The 21,503-nt window shown below is 43.4% G+C and overlaps 2 long non-coding RNA genes across 2 annotated transcripts; both read left to right on the top strand.

Annotated features, from left to right (window-relative positions):
* The first annotated feature begins 1,918 nt into the window (after positions 1-1,918).
* LOC142740448 (uncharacterized) lies at positions 1,919-13,334 on the top strand. Its single transcript, XR_012880680.1, has 5 exons — positions 1,919-2,030; positions 10,129-10,417; positions 11,705-11,764; positions 12,321-12,380; positions 13,213-13,334. It is a non-coding gene; the product is annotated as an uncharacterized LOC142740448 (long non-coding RNA).
* A 3,444-nt stretch (positions 13,335-16,778) lies between these two features.
* Positions 16,779-20,999, top strand: LOC142740447 (uncharacterized). The gene is made up of 4 exons (XR_012880679.1): positions 16,779-16,847; positions 17,047-19,932; positions 20,120-20,240; positions 20,755-20,999. It is a non-coding gene; the product is annotated as an uncharacterized LOC142740447 (long non-coding RNA).
* Positions 21,000-21,503: the final 504 nt, after the last annotated feature.

Raw genomic sequence — 21,503 nt, 5'->3', positions numbered from 1 at the left:
CTACCTAGAAGACTATGGTGATACACCTCAACTGTATTTTTATGTTGTATATCCAAGTGTAAATATGCTGTACAGTTATTCCGAAATTGACATTATCATAATCTGCATCTTCTTTTAATCTCAGACCCGATGAATCCTTCTGAGCCTATATGTACTACAAGGGGTACTCCTCTCACGACCAGCGAACCACCTCTATTGACACGGTATCCTTTTTTACTATAGGGCGTACCAGAGCCAACTAGCTCATATTCTGTCATTATCTTTACTATCCACATGATTTCATTTCGTCCACTACCTGACACATACACAAGATGGCGCTGTTAAGTAGCTGATTACAACTATTTCCTCATTTCCTTAGCATAACGGTTTCAATTTGATCTACATATGATCTCTTACAAGTTCATACACCGTGTTCTTACTTTATTGTGTCTACCAGGACACAGCGTCCCCCCACTGCGCGGCAGTAATTACCTCGACTTCAAAGACTCCATGAATGGTCTGCGCATGTGTTAACGCAATCATGGGCCAAAATATATTAGACTGAAATTTGTAATGGGTATGTCAACCGATACCCGCCCTCCAGTGATTTATCCCGTTTCCAAATCATAGGTAATAGATATATATATCTGAGAGAAAAGATGACACAAGAGACCATGCTTGTATGCTCAAAATCCTTCTCTGATCTTTATTGATCCAAACAAGTATATAAGTATAATGACAGGAAAGGTGTAGGCTTTGGTTTCAGCCAATCATCTACAATATGATAATGACTCTGATTCAGCCAATGAGAATATTTCAATGCATTATAATAATTCTTCACCCTCCAAGCCCCACATGGCCTGAACCTTGTCCCATGGGAAGACACACATTTCAGGCCAAGGCTATTTGATCTGCTCCTTACAAGAGTAATAAAACATTCAATTCAAGAACACATAACATAGAATTGCTTCAGGACATCTGCTGACATTTACTTTTTACTTATTAATCTCAAGATGGCTCCTTCAGGCCAAAAGATGGATTCCAACGATCCAAAATGGATGCCTACCATACAAAATGGAGTCCATGCAAAATGTTATCTTTTAAACATATTCTAATCACTTTCACAGCATGCACATGCGTTCCACGCCTCACATGCACTCCACGGTGGAACGCACGTCCATCTTGGCCGATGCGTTCCAACCTATCACGTACGTCCTCCAAGCAGCATACATAAGACCGGAAGTAACTAGGGATTACTAGCGCCCTGAAGAGCGGTAAGCCGCCATATTCAATTGTAAGCTGCGCTACTACAATCGCTATACTAACACTGATTCAGTCCCCAGTACGGTTCAGGTATGTACAGATCATTTTCTACAAAGGTGCCCACATCCTTTGATGCACCTTGTACTCATGGCTTCCCCCTCTTCGAGTTGCATGTATTTTATTCATGTATTTCATTTGTGTAATGCATTCTGGGATCACCACTTATAAGTGTTATAACCTACCTGTTAACTACAACGTAGTGCTGTGCTCTTTACTATGCACCTCTACTCTTGCCAATTTGAGTTCAGCTTAAACTTTACATTTAACTTTACATTGATTCCTTAACCTCTGCATAGATCACCGTGTACAAGGGGCACCCCCACTCATCCACATGGAGCAGGGAATACTGGATGTTGACAAATGTACTAATACTAGCCCTAGCCTATATACACATGTACTATTACTACCATTCCCTTTGATATGGCGACTGTTCCAAAGATGTCTGTAACTGTATCTTCCTATACTCTTGTTTTTAACTTTATTTTCTAATTTTGCAAATATTGACCTAGCTTGTATATACAATGTTATATTCAGTCTATGAATGACATGTCCTGTTATGTGTTATATGGTAATTTTCCAAACGCATATGATATGCTATAAATTACATGTATATGTTTCCTCAGTGCCCGACGAAGGTCTCACGACCGAAACGTTGACGTTGCACGTATATCCTCTGGCATTTACCCTGAGAAATAAATTTAAAAAAAATTTTGTTGAACGCAATCAAGGTGTGCGGAATACATTTCTTGACCTATATCTGGTTTGGGACCCTATTTCGAGCACCCGAAGATACTGGTGCTGTCTGAACACAACCAGACTCTGAATCCAGGCGGTTTTTAGAACTGATATTCCAAGTATTTTTGAAGCTTGTTTTGAGGTGTTTTTAATAAAGGGACATGTCACTTTTTTACAAACCATTTTTTTACGTGGTGTTTTTAATTCAGCAGTGAAGAAACACACCTCATATGAACTACACAGTGTATTTTCCTTATGAAAACAATGGGAAGCAGTTTGCAGGTGTATTTCAAGTTAATTCCGGAGCGCAACACGAGCATTTTAGCTCCGAAATACGCCTGAAAATAAGATTTTGATCATGCCCTTAATGTGTAAGCTGGGAATACTCCTTTAAGACCCATTTACATTTATATTATTGTTACAAATGTTATAAATGCACAAAAAGATCAATGTTAAAACAATAGTAAAAAGATTTTGTATCCATAAAAATAGAGGATATCTGTGGTGGCATCTTCATATAAAAATACCTTATGTGCCCGCACAATCACCATGACGTAACTGTAAGTCATGATGGCATAATGTAAGACAATCTGATGTACAGTTATTCCAATGAAGGCTTAAAGGAACAGTGTCATCACAAATAAATTTTTTATATGTTAAAGATGTTAGTGCTTTAATAAAAACGTTTATATTCATTTGTGTGTTTGTGTTTTACTGTTTCTTATTTTTACACTTTTTCTTCCCTATGGGGGCTGCCATTTTTTGTTCCATTTCTGTGTGTGTCGATTAACGACACACACAGACATGGAATACGGCAGCCACAGTCCCATAGGGACTGTGAACGGCTCCCGTCCCATTGACTGCCGTGTACGGCGTCTGTGTGGGAACTGCGCATGCGCCGCTCCCACACAGTCCTATTCGAAATTGGCGCCGTCCGGCGCCATTTTCCTGTGGACCGGAAGTCGCGGCCGGACAGTAATATTACTACTTCCGGTCGCGGCTTCCGGACTTGTGCACATGGAACAGCGGCAGCAAACGGAGCGGACGGGCCGGAGGGAGCCGCGGCGGCAGGAGCAGGTAAGAGATTTCAATGTATGTTAGTGTTTGTGTGTGTTTACTACTGTATGTAAACCTACTACACTGTGGGTTACCTCAAAAAATGGCGACACACAGTGTAGGAGGTTAAACCTTTCAAACCCCTCGTTTATCCCGGCACTAGCCAGGATAAAGGAGGGGGGGATGCTGAGAGCTCACTAGAGCGAGGGCTTTTAACCCAATGTTGCAATGCTGCAATTTTGGGAACTAGCTCCATCTAGTGACCAAAAATGGGTAGTATTATAAATTAGAAAAAATTTATAATATTTCCTGACTCGCGAAAAAAATAAAAAAAATTTGAACAATGTTTAATCACCCACACACTAAATGTTTAATTTTTTTAAAAAAAACATGTTTTTCTGGCAACACATTCCCTTTAAGGGGTTAATGTTATGACTGAACGGTGTATAATCATCAAGGGCATAATAATAGGGGTTGCAAAGGTAAAAGTCTCACTGGGGGCTGGAATATGAGGGGCCAAAAGACAATACTAATATTATAAATGGCACTTAGTCTATCTAAATAGTTGCCTATTGGTCAGTGTCTGTAGCGTCCAGAATAAAAAGAATATGTAATTTCTAAACAAGGTTGTAATAATAGAGACGACCCCTCTTAATGCAGAAGTGACAGTTTTACACACGGATCCAATTTATATAAGTGACACTATTGATGTAATTGTTCTGCAATATGTCAGCTTCTATGTACAGATAAAAACAAGGGGACATATAGAAAAACACCGAAAAAGCCATACTTACAAATGGACACAGCCAGGTCAGAAAGGCCGATGAAGGAGAGTGAGCAGGTGCTTTAAATAATAATAGCCACTCCCAGTAGTCTTGAGGGGAGTGGTGTGTGGTGCATGGGTTGTGTAGTAAAGAATAATAAATGAATAGTGTATGTGCAAGTGTAATAATATAAGTGAAATATAGGGGGCAGTAATGAGTAAAGTGCCTCAATAAAAATAAATGAATAATGAGGTGCAAGTGTGTGAAACATGGAGGGATAGTGTGTAAGTCATGAGGCACAACGTGTAATGCCAGGTAGAAGCCTATTTGTGACGCCTTGATAATTCATAGAGCGGGCTACCCTGCTTCTATGCCAAACAACAACACACCATGCTCTCCCAGCATCAAAGACCCGGCTGTGTCCAAAAGAAGCAAATATAAGTAATAATGAAAAATACCTGGGGTATTAGTGATCAATTTTGGCAAAAAGGACGCAAGCTCGCAATCCACGACAAGGATCCCCAGACTTGCGAGTCCCTAACTCCCTAACTGGAACGAAAAGCTCCTGATGCACAGACAAAACAGATAAAAACAAGGGGACATATATACAAAATATATAAAACAACGAAAAAGGCCATACTTACAAATGGATACAGCCAGGTCAGAAACGCTGATGAAGGGGGGTGAGCAGGTGCTTTAAATAATAATAGCCACTCCCACTAGTCTTGAGGGGAGTGGCGTGTGGTGCATGGGATGTGTAGTAAGAAATAATAAATGAATAGTGTATGTGCAAGTGTAATAATATAAGTGAAATATAGGTGTAAAGGATCTGCCAGGCACAACTTCTGTGTATACGCCCATAGGTAATCAGTCTGCACCTGAGTCTATGCCTCTGAGACTGACTCCATCTTCCACCACTCAGGATGGCAGGCTTAGGAGTGGGAGAGCCTATCGCAGCCTGGCCAGACGGAGCTAGCTCCTGCCCTCTGTCTATTTATACCTGCCTTTCCTGTTCCTCCTTTGCTTGTGATTCTTCTTGTGTGGTTTCCTGGCTCAGCTACAGCTTCTGACTATTTGATCCTGCTCCATACTGACCCTGGCTTACTGGCTACTCTCCTGCTCTGCGTTTGGTACCTCGTTCACTCCTGGTTTGACTCGGCTCGTTCACCATTCTTGTTGCTCACGGTGTTGCCATGGGCAACTGCCCCATTTCCCTTAGCTTTGTGTACCCTTGTCTGTTTGTCTCGTGCACTTACTGAGCGTAGGGACCGCCGCCCAGTTGTACCCGTCGCCTAGGGCGGGTCGTTGCAAGTAGGCAGGGACAGAGTGGCGGGTAGATTAGGGCTCACTTGTCCGTTTCCCTACCCCCATCATTACATAATCACAAGCCCTATACCTAGTCTACCCTGGTCCCTGACACTACTATGGACCCCCTTGAGACCCTGGCTCAGCAAATGCAGGGTCTCTCCCTACAGGTCCAGGCTATGGCTCAGAGGGTCAACCAGCCAGACGCTACCATGGTAGTGCCCCTCACCTCACCTCTTGAACCCCACCTCAAGTTGCCTGACCGGTTCTCAGGGGACCGGAGGACTTTTCTTTCCTTTCGGGAGAGTTGTAGGCTCTACTTTCGCTGAAAGCCCCACTCCTCAGGTTCTGAGAGCCAGCGGGTGGGTATAATTATGTCCCGGCTCCAGGAAGGGCCCCAAGAGTGGGCCTTCTCCTTGGCTCCTGATGCCCCGGAACTTTCCTCCGTTGATTGTTTCTTTTCTGCTCTCGGACTCATTTATGACGAGACTGACAGGACTGCCTTTGCTGAGAGTGAGCTGGTGACCTTACGTCAGGGTAAGAGACCTGTTGAGGAGTATTGTGCTGACTTTAGGAAGTGGTGCGTAGCTTCTCGGTGGAATGACCCTGCCTTAAGGTGCCAGTTTAGGTTGGGCCTGTCGAACGCCCCGAAAGACCTGCTAGTTAGCTATCCCTCTTCTGACTCCCTAGACCAGGTTATGGCTTTAGCGGTACGACTTGACCGACGTATCAGGGAACGACAACTTGAACGTTTTTGTGTTTTCCCCTCTGACTCCCCCATGATGCCTCCCGAGGTCCCGTTGCTTCGCTCTTCCACGGAAGACTCGGAGGTACCTATGCAACTCGGAGCCTCCGTGTCCCCCCGACAACGTAGAGAATTCCGCAGGAAGAATGGTCTCTGCTCCCTAATGGTAGGATATTTAATCTTTCTTGTCCCGAACGTGAAGCCATGAGAGAGTATATCCAGGAATGCCGGGCCAAGGGTTACATTTGCCCCTCTACTTCCCCGGTAGGTGCTGGCTACTTCTTCGTAGGGAAGAAGGATGGTGGTCTTAGGCCATGCATTGACTACCGTAACTTGAATAAGGTCACTGTAAGGAACCATCCCCTTCCTTTGATTCCTGATCTCTTTAATCAGGTTCAGGGGGCCCAATGGTTCTCTAAGTTTGATCTACGGGGGGCGTATAACCTTATCCGCATCAAAGAGGGGGATGAGTGGAAGACTGCGTTTAACACGCCCGAAGGTCATTTCGAATACCTCGTCATGCCCTTTGGGTTGTGTAATGCTCCCGTGGTCTTCCAGAATTTCATAAATTAGATTTTAAGAGATTACCTGGGGGTGTTTCTTGTAGTGTACCTTGATGACATACTGGTGTTTTCCAAGGACTTGTCCTCCCACATTGAGCATGTCAGGAAGGTGCTCCAGGTCCTTCGGGAAAACAAACTGTTTGCGAAAACCGAAAAATGTGTGTTTGGGGTACAGGAGATACTATATTTGGGACAAATCCTCACTCCTCATGAATTCCGCATGGACCCCGCCAAGGTCCAGGCTGTGGCGGAATGGGTCCAACCTGCCTCCCTGAAGGCGTTAGTGTTTCTTGGGGTTCGCTAATTATTACAGGAGATTTATTGCTAACTTCTCGGTCATCGCTAAGCCTCTTACGGACCTCACTCGCAAAGGTGCTGATCTCCTCCACTGGCCTCCTGAGGCTATCCAGGCTTTTGAGGTCCTTAAGAAGTGCTTTATCTCGGCCCCGGTGCTGGTTCAGCCCAACCAAATGGAGCCATTTATCGTGGAAGTTGACGCATCCGAGGTGGGAGTGGGGGCTGTCTTGTACCAGGGTACCAGGTCCCTCACCCATCTCCGTCCCTGTGCCTACTTCTCCAGGAAGTTTTCGCCCACTGAGAGTAACTATGATATTGGCAGCCGCGAACTATTAGCCATTAAATGGGCATTTAAAGAGTGGCGCCACTTCCTGGAGGGGGCTAGGCACCAGGTAACGCTCGATGGGTGCTATTTTTTTATCAGATTCAACTTTTTGGTTACCTATAGGGCTGGGTCTAAAAATATTAAGGCCGATGCTCTGTCGCGTAGCTTCATGGCCAGCCCTCCTTCGGAGGAGGATCCTTCTTGTATTTTGCCTCCTGGTATAATCATTTCTTCTATTGATTCTGATTTAGTCTCTGAAATTTCGGCCGATCAAGTTTCAGCTCCCGGGAACCTTCCTGAGGACAAGCTGTTTGTTCCCCTGCAATTCCGGCTAAGGGTACTTAGGGAGAATCATGACTCCGCACTATCGGGTCATCCAGGCGTCCTGGGTACCAAACACCTCATTGCCAGAAACTATTGGTGGCCTGGGTTGCCTAAAGACGTTAAGGCTTACGTCGCCGCTTGTGAGGTTTGTGCTAGGTCCAAGACTCCCAGGTCCCGACCAGCGGGCTTACTACGTTCTTTGCCCATTCCCCAGAGACCTTGGACCCATATCTCCATGGATTTTTTTCACCGATTTGCCTCCATCTCAAGGCAAGTCGGTGGTGTGGGTTGTAGTAGACCGCTTCAGTAAGATGTGCCACTTTGTGCCCCTCAAGAAACTACCCAATGCCAAGACGTTAGCTACCTTATTTGTCAAACACATCCTGCGTCTCCATGGGGCCCCTGTCAATATTGTTTCGGACAGAGGGGTACAATTTGTTTCATTGTTTTGGAGAGCCTTCTGTAAAAAGTTGGAGATTGATCTGTCCTTCTCCTCTGCCTCCATCCTGAAACTAATGGCCAAACGGAGAGGACTAATCAATCTCTAGAACAATATTTAAGGTGTTTTGTCTCTGACTGTCAATATGATTGGGTCTCATTCATTCCCCTCGCCGAATTTTCCCTTAATAACCGGGTCAGTAACTCGTCAGGGGTCTCACCCTTTTTCTGTAATTTTGGGTTTAATCCACGGTTCTCCTCCGTTTCACCTGGTAGTTCCAACAATCCCGAGGTAGAGGTCGTTCATCGGGAACTGTGCACAGTCTGGGCCCAGGTTCAGAAGAACCTAGAGGCGTCCCAGAGCGTACAAAAAACTCAGGCTTATAGAAGACGGTCTGCTAACCCCTTGTTTATGGTCGGGGATCTGGTGTGGTTATCGTCTAGGAACTTGCGCCTTAAGGTCCCGTCCAAGAAGTTTGCTCCCCGGTTTATTGGGCCGTATAAGGTCATTGAAGTCCTCAATCCTGTATTTTTCCGACTGGAGTTGCCCCCATCTTTTCGAATACACGACGTGTTTCATGCCTCCCTCCTTAAACGCTGCTCCCCGTCCTTGGCTCCCTCGAGGAAACCTCCTGTTCCCGTTCTCACCCCTGAGGGGGTGGAATTCGAGGTGGCCAAGATTGTGGACAGCAAGATGGTCCAAGGCTCCCTTCAGTACCTGGTCCATTGGAGAGGATATGGGCCTGAGGAGAGGACTTGGGTACCCGCCCGGGATGTTCACGCTGGGGTATTGGTCAGGAAGTTCCACCTTCGTTTCCTCAATAAACCAGGTCCACTTAGAAAGGGTCCGGTGGCCCCTCATAAAAGGGTGGTACTGTAAAGGATCTGCCAGGCACAACTTCTGTGTATACGCCCATAGGTAATCAGTCTGCACCTGAGTCTATGCCTCTGAGACTGACTCCATCTTCCACCACTCAGGATGGCAGGCTTAGGAGTGGGAGAGCCTATCGCAGCCTGGCCAGACGGAGCTAGCTCCCGCCCTCTGTCTATTTTTTACCTGCCTTTCCTGTTCCTCCTTTGTTTGTGATTCTTCTCGTGTGGTTTCCTGGCTCAGCTACAGCTTCTGACTATTTGATCCTGCTCCATACTGACCCTGGCTTACTGACTACTCTCCTGCTCTGCGTTTGGTACCTCGTTCACTCCTGGTTTGACTCGGCTCGTTCACCACTCTTGTTGCTCACGGTGTTGCCGTGGGCAACTGCCCCATTTCCCTTAGCTTTGTGTACCCTTGTCTGTTTGTCTCATGCACTTACTGAGCGTAGGGACCGCCGCCCAGTTGTACCCCGTCGCCTAGGGCGGGTCGTTGCAAGTAGGCAGGGACAGAGTGGCGGGTAGATTAGGGCTCACTTGTCCGTTTCCCTACCCCCATCATTTTAATAGGGGGCAGTAATGAGTAAAGTGCCTCAATAGAAATAAATGAATAATGGGGTGCAAGTGTGTGAAACATTTGTAAGTATGGCCTTTTTCTATGTACAGATGTAGAGATCTTTAACTTGACTTAATGTGTTAAATACACAGTGGCAAGAAACTTACATTTCACTTTTTCACTGGTTTTTAATGGCTTAAGTGTTAAGTTACAACGCCGCAGCAAGTTATCAGAGTCAGGATAAAAGCCCTTTTACACTGACCGATTATCGGACAGACTAACGTTCATAGTACGCTCGTTCCCTATAATTGTGTAAACAGGGCACAGCGATCAGCAGATGAACGCGCAAACGCTCGATCATATGCTGATCGTATCGTTTAAAAAAAGTTAAATATTATCGTTGTCGGCAGCACATCTCTCTGTGTAAACAGGGAGACACACTGCCGACATGATAATAATGTATGGGGACGAGCGTTCAGAGTAACGACTGCTCGTCCCCATACATAGCTCTGTGTGACAGGAGCAAATGAGCACCGATCAACGATGTTGGCTGGTGTAAAAGGCCGTTAAGGATTGCTACATCTGTACATGACTTCACACAAACGAACAAGAAGTTTATCTGCTCACCAGGCCGTGCATGTGTCTAATAAACTCTCGGTGTGCGGATAATAGTTTGGTAACTTTATGGAGCATTCAAAATTAGATAATCCAGAACTGAAACGAAATTAAATCAAATATATCCTTTATAAGTATAACAGTTTATATCCATCTAGTAACAGATTACACGTTTCATACATTACATGTTCATAGTCGTAGCCCCTATAATAACACATGTATCTTTCTTCCAGGTCTATAAAACAGCAGTCCCATGTAACATGCCTATATTCAGTGTATACACAGACAGTCTATCCAGGTAGTAGGAGATAATCGATGATGTAACAGATACTGCAGCCACTTATGATGTCACTGATGATGTCATAGACAGTACTAGTCGTTAGGTTCTATGTGCAGCTGGATTACACTCACTTTGCACTTGATATTTGATCAGTGTATCCTACAGCTCATGACTTTTTTGGCTTTTTCTACCATTTCTGGCAATAACATCTGGACCAGGACTGTGATGACTGTGATTGACAGGTAAGACGCAGCATTTTATCAGCTATAATGTCAGTGTTATTAATTATACATGTTACTAAAATATATAGGCTCTAGAAATTCTCATATAAGGCCGGATTCACACTGGACATTACTGCAGCAATTTCTAACCGCACAAACATCTCACCACATATATAATTGTAGAAGGAATTTTGTCGGGGGTTGGGTTATTTTTTTTTAGACAAACAGTTCAAGATCCAGTAACATGTTTCTATTAACGCAAGTAACAACCGAACATGTGGATTTTACATTCAGATTTCAAGGTTTCATATTTCCCCATTAAAGTTACAACTTACTATTTCCTGAAAATTGCAGCTATCAGTAATGTGTGAATGGAAATGTGAATTCTTAAGTATTTTCTAAAACAGACATGTCAGGAGAGACGTCAGATCCTCTATCATTTTATATGTATGTTCTGTCCTTTGTATAAAATGGTCTTATTTACCTTTTCAATGGGTTTTCCATGACCTTAATATTGATGGCCTATACTTAGGATAGTCCATCAATATCGGATAGTCCATCAATATCAGACGTGGATCTTACTCCTGCCACCCCCATAATCAGAGTAAAGGGGCCACACCCCCCTGGTGGTCAGCCCCATGTTCTCTTTATTGTTTACCAGGCAAAGCTCCATGCATTTGATAGTGGCTGTGCTAAGTATTGCAGCTTAGAGAGCTGCAGTACCAGGCAAAGCCATTACAAAATGTACGGCACTGTGCCTGGTAAGCAGTAAAGGGGCCCCTTCATTCAGCTTGATGTTGGGAGTTGGACCCTCAATGATCTGTTATTGATAGCCTTTTCTAAGGGTTGATCATCAGTATTAAAGTCCCGGAAAACCCCTTCAATGTTCATGTTCCACATTTGCCAGATTACAGAGTATATATGAGGAGGTCACAACCACCACCTCCTTCACCAACTAACTCTGCCATGGGGCATACCGCTGAGGTATTTTCTATAGACAATAATATAAGAGGATTAATATAAAGTGCTATAGTAAGAAGAATGATATTATTGTATGTTATTGCACATTTCAGGCTACAGTGAATATAAACTCTGTATGTATATGGCAGTAGATGTATCCTCAAGGCCAGGAAGCTGTAGCATAAGCCTCCATAGGGAGGTTTACATTTGCTTACTCATAGAAGATGTTGCTGTTAGACTTTCACTGAGATGGATCTAATAGATGCTAATAATATACTTATAGACAGATGTAAACTGAATTTGTGGGTATTGACTTTTATATGATATTCTCCCATATTGTCTCAACAGGTCATGGCACAAGACCCAGAGCCACAACTTCCTGGGAAGTGCCTTGAATACAGTAAACAGGTCAGATTTATTTTTTCATTCATATTACTTATTATGTGTATTTCATTGCTTCATTCTGTTTAATTAAACAAACATCTTACTAATAGAATATCTGATTCTGTAAACCGGATAAACCAGACTGGTTATATTCTATCTATCTATCTATCTATCTATCTATCTATCTATCTATCTATCTATCTATCTATCTATCTATCTATCTATCTATCTATCTATCTATCTATCTATCTATCTATCTATCTATCTATCTATCTATCCTCTTTGGTATCTATTAAGGGTCCAGGTCCTCACAAACTTATCCAAAAGATAAAATATTTGAGTATAAAACTGAACCTGCAATTTAAGCTTTATTCATGAACTCATTGAGTGAATATGCGATGGTGAAAGTAGCGACTCCCCATAACTCCCCAACAACAGTTCACACTTTTACATATGGCTGATTCCGCTCCTTCATGTGATTTAGGCAGAATGGTAACTTCTAACACTTGGAGGCAGCGATAGTTATCAGAGTCTAAAGGGGAAACCAAGTATCTCACCTTTTGTATTTTATTCTCAACAGATCCCTCGATTTGTCCCAGAAGTGCTGGTGCCGGCGCAGTGTCCTGAATACAACACTCAGGTATTGATCTATCTTTCCTTTAATTTACCTTTCATGATTATTACTCATAAACATCCCAAATTATCTGGTCAGAAAACAGATGGGACTCCTTCATGTCATATAAGCAGATAGATACCTGGCACTTGGAGGCAGTCATAGTTATCATGAATACTCTTAGTCTTTTGACACCAAGGTGTTCACCAAACATAATCCTACTCATGGATACAGAGCTATACATAGAACATAGGGGACCCAAACCAAAGATCAAGCAGGACCCTCAATTATGGTGCCCAAATTTAGCTACTGAGGACAGAAGGGCGTGATGTTTGTTTACCTCTCCATTTCCTTCCCATGACCTTTGGGCCAGTTCCCCACCGCCTTGGTTCCTAACAATGTAGTTTCTCTGGAGAGAGGAGTCCTGCGTAGGTTGTCACCACCAAGCCGCAAAGAGGGTAGGACAAACCTGGGCCCATATAAGCCGGTGTATCTCTATGCATGTGCGCCCGTGCTTGACTATTTTCATTAAAAGATAATACAAGGAATTTTCACGCTGATAAGTTGTCACCTACATCAATATCTGCGACCTGAAAATCTCCTTAAGCCGTGTTCACCCGTTACCATTAATTACATTTTTTTGTGAAAATGAAAGCAAAAACCGTGAATTGACCATGTTTCACTTTGCGTTTTGGCACAAATTATCGCAGTTTTTCTATGCATTTTTATCATACAACAATTATAGGCCATGTCCCTAAAAATTCTGAAACTATCAGCACTGATTGTATAGTATCAGACCATGGCCAATGACAAAAGGAAATAGCAGCACGCAGTTGTCAATTTCTTCTTACATTTCCAGGAGTAATAAAAGAGGAACCGCACAGTGAGGAGCTCTATCATGGTCTCAGGTCCAGGTGTAGGCGGGCTGCTCAAAGAATACAGAGAGCGCCCAACTAATGCCTAGGATATATAGTAGGAGAGTCCAAGGTAAGTCCTGAATATTTCTTGTATCTCTGCACACACGTTGTATCACATATTTACTGGCTGGATGGTTTATAACAATAATGGATATTTTCTCTGGTACTGAAATCCAGGAACCCAGTTTAATTTATCTCACATTGTCCCTCAGAAAATAAGGTTGTTCTGCCTAATATTTCCCCGCTTCAATGCTGGGGGTGGTAGAGGGAAGAATAGAAAAAAATGCCCGTCACAAAATATAGTGACTTCTTATTACTGACAAGCTACAAACCTGTAATATATTAGGAAAAGACCAAGAACCTGGAAATCTGATGAAGTCAACTATGGATCCAGACTAAGCTGCCACCTAAACTTATTTGTCGTCAGCAAACTTGGTGCATGCCCAGTATATTCATTACATGTATCCACATTATATGTGTCCAGAGACACCACAAAAGAAAAAGAGAATCAGAAACTCCACATTTCTCTATAGTTTCCCTTTAAGTTCTGGTTTATATAGAGATATAACTTTAAGCTCCTGGGCCTTGATGCCAAATCTATATCAGGTCCTGCCAACTATCATATACCATATATAATCTACACTCCCACAGACAGAAGAGACTGGTTTTATGGAAAATGGGCTCCTGGGCAACAAGCAATGTAGGCTCGCACCCACTAGGTCATCTTTTTATATTGTTTTTTTTTACATTTATCTGGTGGTCTAAGGCTGTGAAAGGGTTCAGTGTAAATTCACTGGTTTAAGGCAGTAAAGGGATTATTTTTACATTACCTGGCGGTCGAGGGCAGTCAAGCTAGAAGATGGGGGCACTGCAGATTTGCCCAGATTGCGACCCCCTTATGCATGTCATGGACACCAGGGCCTCTGTGTGACTGGTTGCAACCTCTTCACCCCTATAGTTATGTTCCCTGGGTTTACACTAACATTACAAAATGTGTTCAATGTCTGACTCGCCCTGTGATAGAAAATGAAATGTGTGAAAGTAAATATATTATTATTCGTTTTAGATATGTGGTTATTTTATATATATATGTTTTAAACCCATTATGTATTTTACAGACATTTATAACATCTGAATATGTGGCACCAGTGACAGCCGACATGCTAGAAGATCCACTGTATATATGTAAGTATTTTAGCAAATAACAACCTATAGAAATTCTATAATCTGATGTCATCCAGAATGTTCCTATAGAGACACATGACAAGACTGTGGGAACAAATTCTCTAATGTTACAGACCTGTCAACCAGGGCCGGCCTTAGGGGTGTGCGACCTGTGCGGTTACACTGGGTGCATTACCTGTCACTACTGAATGGGGCACTGCTGGCATTGATGTCTTGAGCACCCAGGGCCTGCACACCTAATCCCTCAGTTGGTGCAAAAACCTAAGGAAAGGGCACTGCTCAGGATGCGGATACATTCCCTTGATAATGGATTACATTACAGTGTGGCAGACAATATCTGTCTGGCGGTGTTATTTGGGCACTGTATGATTGCATTATTTGAGTACTATATTGTACTCAAAGCTGAATTCACACGCTGCAGATTTGCTGCGCGGCAAAATTCACAAGTGTTACAGATGTATTTTACTGCAACTCTGTATTATTATAGAAATGCTCCATAAAGAAGATATTATGATACTAGAAATATATAAGGGACTTGTTATTTAGGTAATTTCCTAATACACCGTTGGCTTATGGGGGAGCACACAGCGCACACAGAGTGTCTACATTACCAGTACTGCAGTCTGTGCGCCACCATACAGGTCCGTCCACATGAAATTGCTGTGTACATGAGCCCTAATGTACATTTCCTTCATTGTTGGGTGGTCTATACTGAGCACACGTCTGTCTGAAGATTTGAAACTACACAATTATCCTTTTTTCCAGAACACCTTAAGATCGGCTGCCTGCTGCCAGGGGGACTCTCCGAAGCAATATCTCATCTATACAAGGTGCGTCTATCATTAGTTACTATATGCAGTATCCACCAATACCCTCCACAGTTAGAATGACACTTTTTTATGCCCTGGGTAGGAATGCCTCTTTTGTATGCCTCCACAGTAAGGAAGCCCCCTTTTGTAAGCCTCCACTAAGTATTTTTATGCCCCTATTAATAGCGCCCCCTTTGCGCCACAAAAATAAAAAATAATACTCACCTAATAGACAAAGAACTTGGTCAGACATTCTGCTTCCTATGAAATCAGTGGCCTGGCGCATACGATGTAATTTAGTGACGTCATCGCGCTGGGCCGCTGACGTCATCAGCATACTCCCAGTGCCTCGTAGGCTACAGGCCTGAACTAGGCCATGGCCTACGAAATCATACGGCAGAGCAGGAACACAATGGCTCCCTGCGCCGTCATGGTTTGTCCAATTTCAGGGGCATATGGGGCCCCATCGCTGGGCCCCGGGCAGTCACCCCATTAACACCTTTGGTAATCCGCCACTGGTTGGGGTCAGGTCTCTGCTCTAGATAAAAATGTTTCCATTGATTGGGATTTGTACTAATACATTGTCCCTCTTACTCCTAGCATTAATTCCTCATAAGAGTTGATGACAACCACACGTCCCAGGAGGGCAAGTCAAAGAATAAGCAGAGCCCTCCACCTCACATCACATAAGGTTCTACATTCAGCCAGACGTATTCAGTAGGAGAGTCCAAGGTCAGTGTATTTTATTTCCTGCATCTCTACACGATCACACAGGGCGCATTACTGGTCAATACTGAAGGGGGCACCACCACCATAGATACACAGAGCACCCACAGCTTGTACTCCCGATCCAGCACTTTGTACTCAAATCTAAAAAAACACAAAAACATGCAATCCCTAGTTGTTATAATTGTTATTTAGGCACTATATGATTACATTATTTGGGTACAACATGGTACATCATAAGTGGGAGGGGGCCCATAGAAGATACTGCACAGGACATCAATAAACCTAAGGTCGGCCCTGGATGTAACATAATAACTGCAGCAGTAACATGCCGTCCACACTGACATGACCGCTGTGGTCTAGTAAGCAAAGACAACAGAACCACCAGCGCAGGAGCCACAGGAATATAGAAGATGAGTAGTGACTATTCGTTATTGTTAGCCATATATATACTGAGGTTTGTAGAACTGTCAGAAAAACCTAATACCCCATGTTCTACTCTCTCGACTCCAGTCCAAAAGACTCCACAATAGACAAATTAGATGTATTCCATTAAGGATAAGTTTATATAGGAGAATAACAATAAGCTCCTGGTCCCGGATATAAAATCTATATCCTGGTCCTCTAACTATTATGTGCCATTATACTGCTGGTGTTATTTGTGTGGCAGAGGGGCATTGGACTCGTCGTGTGATAGAAAATTAAATGTGTGAAAGTAAATATATTATTATTCATTATAGATATGGCGTTATTTTATGTATGTGCATTAAACCCATTATGTATTTTACAGACATTTATAACATCTGAATATGTGGCACCAGTGACAGCCGACATGCTAGGACATACACTGTATATATGTAAGTATTAAAGCAAATAACCTATAGAAATTCTATAATCTAATGTCATCCAGAATGTTCCTATAGAGACACATGACAAGCAAGACTGTGGGAACAAATACCCCAATGTTGTCAATAGGCTGAACATATATTTGTTGATATGATGAACTATACCAGGCACACGTCATAATATATTTACAATTTAAACTTTTTGTTCCAGAAATACTTAAGATCGGCTGCCTGCTGCCAGGGGGACTCTCTGAAGCAATATTTAATCTATATGCGGTATGTCCATCATTACTTACTATATACAGTACCCGCTAGTAGCTCTTTGCACTGAAAAAGTCATGAACGGGCAAAATTCCCATAAGAAACCACAAGGAGGGCCATGTGGCCCCCACGAAGAGAGGGGTAGTAGTGGGAAGTCTTAGATAGTTGGCAGGGATAGGGATAGTGTAGGTAATGTTTTTGTTTTTTTTTCTAAATGGAGCTGTCCACATGTCTGGGAGTGCCGAGTAGTCTACGGGGAAAGGTATTGGCCTGAAGATAGATGCAAAGACCATTAGTTGAGGGGATTAGGGGTGGAGTAGCGTAGCGAGATTTAAGGCAGGGGCTCCTTGCCAAGAACATTTGCAACTCATCAAGACCTGGTACAAGCATTCGCAAGCGCTTGGGGAGAAGTAGCGTGAGAGTCAGGATGCCGGCGGCTGCTGCAACTACTTGCAGTGGACACATTAGTGCCTTTGATCTCACAGCGCCATTGGTGAAAGTTCGGTAGCCCTAATTTAGGCCTACTCTATTAAATCACAACTGGAGGTGGCCATACCACAGAAATGAAATAGACAAGGAGTTGAGTAAGTTACATTATCCAGTCATTATCTGCAGACATGGGTGACAATGGATGCTGGCAGAATGTTTTTATATTTATAAGACTCAAGCAGAAAGCAGTGGAAGGGGTCAGGATATCGCCACATATAGAGGGTCCACAAGTCATGCAGCACATGATGAGATACGTCTATGATTAGTTACTATATACAGTACCCGCCGGTCAATCTCTACACTTAACATCAATCCAGATGTGTCCTCTATTTTTCTGATTTGTAAATGTATTGAGCTGACAGCAGCTAAAGATAGGAGGGCAACCTACCTGCAACATATTGCCCCAAACGGGGACATACATAGACACCAGAGGGCCCCTGTAAAAGAACAGTATATGAGCCTTAGCTCTCCAACCATATATCATCTCCCATATCATAGAGTATCCCCTTATGTCTCTCCATCCTCCAGTAATTGTGAGCTATGAAATTCATTGTCTCAATGCTTTACATGCAATCTGACAGTAGGATGCTACTAGCTACTTTTAGGGTGATAGTGGACCCCCTTACCTGCTGGATCCCAATGCAGCTGCCCGGGTCTCACATATGGTATGTCCACCCATGATTTATGTGAGAAAGTCCAATGGGAAAAGCCCTCTGATAAGTTAAAAGATGGTTGCCCATTAGGCCTATGCATTTAATAGCCACTGATTTCATGTTGTGTAACCGCTGAGGGGTTATATTATATAATACTGTATATTGTAATGCCGTGGTGAAGAAAAGGTACAGGGTTCAGGAGCCTTCTCTACTACTTAGTGTAACAGCGCTTGGCACTTGTGCCAAGTATTCCACACTTAGCCCCAAACTTTGCTAGCAGTCAGGGGAGACACTGCTCACCTAACGGTTGTCATTACTACAAGTAATAAAAGCGAGCGGCAGAAAGCGGACCTATCCATGCTACCCGTCACCCTGGGGTCCACAGCGTTTAGCTGCAGGATTATAGGGGTATGGGTGGCAGGACTTCTAGTATAGTTACTCTCTGTATCTATTTGTGAATATGTGTATGAACCCTCTCAGAGACCCCATAATAGTTTACTGTTGTGATGCTCTATGTTCTGCCAATGACCTTAGATTAAAATCCTCCATAATCCGAAGCTCCCACTCTTTTGTCCAAGATTTTTCTCGCACTGCACCGTCCTCTGGAATGCGCTACCGCAGACAATCAGATTAATTCCCAATATCCACAGTTTTAAACGTGTCCTGAAAACAAATCTTTTTGGACAAGCCTATAACATTCCCTAATCAGACTCCTTTCCTTGGCCCCATTAGTCCTCAGAAAAAGATTCCTTCACACTCCTTGCACCGTACTGAATTTCATGTCCGTTATACACGGATACTGGCTGGTGACCGGCTAATGCAGACTTATGTGTACTACCCCATGCGTATAAAAGATGTCTGGACCATTGTACTGAACAAACACTTTTACACTTTGTGTCTCCCTTATTTCCTCATAGATTGTAAGCTCTTGCGAGCAGGGTCCTCAATCCTCCTGTCTGAATTGTAAACTAGCTTTGTCACTATGTAATGTCTGATATTGTCTGTTTATGTTCCCTCTAAATTGTAAAGTGCTGCGTAATATGTTGGCGTTATATAAATAAAGATTATTATTATTATTATTAAGGTGGGCCATGTGGCCCCCAGGAAGGGGCAGTGGTAGGGAAGTATGAAGAGTTTGGTAGGAATAGGCATAGTGTAGGCTAGGTTTTTTTTTTCGTTCAAAATGGAGGTTTGTACTTGAAGATTAGGTGTAAGATAATTGTGTGAGGGGATTAGGGGTGCAGTAGAGGTAATTGGTTGAGGGGATTAGGGGTGGAGTAGTGTAGGGGGATTTTAGTCAGGGTTGCCCTGCCTAAAAAGTTTGCGACACATCAAGGCCTTGAGGAGGTGGGAACTAGGGTGCTGGCGGCTACTGTAGTTCCTTGCACGTCAAGTTCAAAGCACCACAGGCTGGAAGTTCAGTCGGCTTTATTTGGGCCTGCTATTTCAATGTGAAACTGGAGGTGGCCATAGGACTACGATTCAATAAACAAGTAGTTGAGTGAGTTGTGTTATCCAGTCACGGTCTTCAGGCATGGGTGACAATGAATACTGGCAGAAGGTTTTTATATTTCCAGGAATCTGCAAAAAGCAGCAAAACGGACCAGGATATCGCCACGTATGGAGCCCCCACAAGTCATGCAACACAAGGGCTGTTTGGCTGGAAATGTCCTAGCATCGTAGAAACAAGGCAGGTATGAGTATAAGCCTAGCAAAAATTTGAGGGAACATGGCAGGATGATGGGCAAAATGCTAGGGCCCTTGTGCAGGGTTCCTGAGAGGGTGAGGGCAGCATGATCCCAGGAGGTCCTCATAGTCTGAACATGGGGGTTGCCAAAATGTTTACAACACAGGGTACTGTCATAATGTTTGTAATTACAGGAGCAGTTTTTTGGATCGTGAAGAGCAGCAGAGAAAGTAATTCACTACAGGACCACTGGAAGGACAGGTGACAATATGACTTGTAGTGAAGCAATGGAAGAAGAAGGCATGGCAACAGCAGGTGGGTGAGTCTGATTCTGATCTGTCAGATGATTATGAGTGGTCTAATGTTGAGGATAGTAGGGCTGATGGGCAAGATGTTGAAGATGCTGAACAAATGTTCAAACAGGATGAAAGAAGAAGGTAAAAGCAAGTAAAAACATTCCGGACAATGGTATCAAAAGTATCTGGAAGGGCTTCGGGGAAATAGGAACAAGGGTGCCGGCAGCTGCTGCAGCTCCTTGTCAAGGGAAAAAGAGGCAGATGAGGTTATTAGAGATTGGGTGAAGGGATTTTTTTTTTAAATATTGCAGTGTTATGGGGGTGAAGCAGGGCCCCCTTTTTAATCAGATGCCAATAAAAAGGAATGATGCCCATAAAGAAGGCTAAGTATATAATAAACTATATCTATTGCATCTAAATGAATCATCAGTTAACGATGTAATAGACAAGTAGTTGAGTGAATTGCATTACTCAGGCAGGAGTTGCAGGCATGGGTGACGATGGATATTTGCACTGTGTTTTTGTGCCTACAGGACTCAAGCGGGAAGCAGTGAAAGGGGCCAGGATAACGCCACACATAAAGCATCCAGAATTCATGCAGCACAAGTACTTGGACTTGGGATGTAATAGACTGTTCGGAAGCCATTTGTTGGCGAGGAAGGCAGTTGGCGTTCGAAACGCGTATGCGGTTTTGTATCACCACTTCACGAGTTGTGGTTTAAGAAGTTTGTTTCTAATAAAGTCCAAAGATTGGATCGCTAGACCATATTTTCTACTGTTTGCTGTACATTTGTTGGACACTGGTGGTCAGGGAGTCACGAAGATTGGTCATGGTGACCAACGACTACCTGGGTAGAAGACCAGAATCATGCAGGCAGGCATGCCTGTCCCTAGAAGTGGGATTGGTTGCTTGGTGATGCAGCAAAAGGACTTGGGATGCAATGGACGGTTCAGACAGCATGGTGTACATTGGCCGGACATAGGTCTTCATTTGTTAACAACCTGCAAGCAAGGCAGAAGTTTGTTTAAAAAACGAATAATTGGTGAGGGCAAAGTAAGTCAGTTGCACGTTTTCCTTACACCCCGCCTATTTACATAGGTCAGACCCACAACCTTAAGTATTTGAATTACAAATAGTACACATGATCCCATTCAGCCCACCTAAAAGGAATACAGACCACACACCAAACCACCTATTGGCATACAGGCAGGGGTGGGATTCAAATTTTTAACAACAAGATCTCTTTTTTTCTCACAAAGACATATGCCCGGTGGAAAGGGA

This window comes from Rhinoderma darwinii, chromosome 2, assembly GCF_050947455.1.
Source record: "Rhinoderma darwinii isolate aRhiDar2 chromosome 2, aRhiDar2.hap1, whole genome shotgun sequence".
Lineage (NCBI taxonomy): Eukaryota > Metazoa > Chordata > Amphibia > Anura > Rhinodermatidae > Rhinoderma > Rhinoderma darwinii.
This window is presented reverse-complemented; position numbering and strand designations above follow the sequence as displayed.